Here is a 1,879-nt window from a genome sequence, read left to right on the forward strand (position 1 = left end):
ATGAAGCCGACGCCACTAGAAACTAACCTTCCATTGGCTGCCCTTGCACTTGTAAAGAGACCGTGTGGTGTGAAATCCACGGGCAGTTCCTGAACCATTTTGACTCTTAAAAACTGCATGTTGGTCTGTGTTTTTAACCGTGGGGTGAAGTCAGAATATGGCCGGACCCTTTTAGGAGCACCCCCTATGTGTTTTCTGTTCCCTCCAGGAATCCCAACCTGAGCACGGGTCAATGAAAGACGAGCGAAGGGACGGGGACATATCGGTGGTACTGACTCAGGCGGCAGGGGGCTCTGTGTGGACAGAGAGACATATTTACGGGTCTGGACCTGATAAAAGGTTCTTTGTGCTAAAAAAAAACAACCTCTAATCCAGGACTAGGTTTAATTTGCTATCAATTCAATCCATTTTAAGACGCATTATGTTTTTTTTATTGAAATACTGAAAGAAAGTGTTGGGCGTGTCAAGGCGTTGCAGTCGGACGCACTGATCCAGGTTCAGGACTCTGCGCTCCTACGACATCGCCTGTCGGTGTCGCTAGTTGTCGCATCCAAACCACGAAGAGATAACCGAGGATGAATTCTCTGCCGTTAGCGAACAAAGGGGCGGGTTCTATGTCCCATAGGGCCCCCCCCCCCTGCTAGCTCAGAGGCCTGCACGTTGCTCGTAAAAACCTAAGCGATTGAATTGAGAGTACATTTAGCCCAGCCCCGGTCTTCTCCTCAAAGAGATTTTTCTTCTGTTCTATAGAGCTTTGGTTTGTTGTGTTCTGTAGGTAGTTCTTAGATAGTTCTGTGTGTGTGTGTGTGTGTGGTGTGTGTGTGTGTGTTTTCAATCAGACAGGAAGTGAAGACATGAATTATTTGCACACCAGTGGTTTGTGACATTTTTAACGCCGCGGCGACACTTTGTGTTAGACGTGGAATTCAAAGGAAGGCCTAATCAGAGATTTCCCCCCCAGAAAAGACACTCGATGCCTGATGCACATAAGAGGAGATTGAAAATAGAAAGAGCTGTGTATATAAGGAGCAAATGGCAGCTTCTTTGAGGGAGGGGGGAGCTTAATGTCATATTCTTCGGTTTCATATAGGTTTTCTTTTCATTCTAGTGAGATATCGAGTGAGATATCGAGTGCAAATAGAGTACTAGTACAAATAGAGGCCTTTGCGTAGTTCTCTTTCTTCCAACATGGCCGACTGTAACCGTTGTTAACCACTTTTGAAAAAGGAAGGTAGAAAGAGTAGGTAACACTGGAAAAGAACAAGGTCACCGCTCTACTGTGACTTGGTTTACAAGTAAGACATGTCAACACATAGCAACCGTTGTTTTGCACATAGCAACCCTTGTTTGTTTTTTCCATCACGGAGGACAAATGGACACTCTAAACGTTCAGTGAAAGGCCTTCATCCTGAGAAGTGAACAGCAGCGGGAGTTAATGGCCTCAGACCACGAGTCACTGACTTGTACGACGTGTGTCTTTACTTCTAAAGGTGCCCCCTCCCCCCTGGTCCCATTTCTTCCACTAAGCGATCATAGCCAGGGCCGCCACCGTAATTTGAGTTGCGCTAGAACCGTAAACAATAGCCTCCCTGCCGCCGCGCCCCCCTCTCCGTAACTCCTTCACCTACCCCCTAGTTCTCACAAGGTGAACTGTCAAACGCCATCTTGCGAGACAGACGTCAGCACTGATCAAGATGTATGTGCCAAAAGTGGTTTAGGATTATTTCAACGACTCTAATGACAATTTATTGAACTTGCCAGGTGACTGAACCTGCCTCAAAAGGAGAAATGTCACTTGCATAACAAGATTTAAAAAAGTGAGCAGTACCTCATTGTATCCTTAAAAGGAGGAAATACTTGCCAGTAGTGTAGTTGATGA

The sequence above is a fragment of the Notolepis coatsorum genome, assembly GCF_963971535.1.
Source record: "Notolepis coatsorum genome assembly, chromosome: 4".
In the NCBI taxonomy this organism is placed as follows: Eukaryota; Metazoa; Chordata; class Actinopteri; order Aulopiformes; family Paralepididae; genus Notolepis; species Notolepis coatsorum.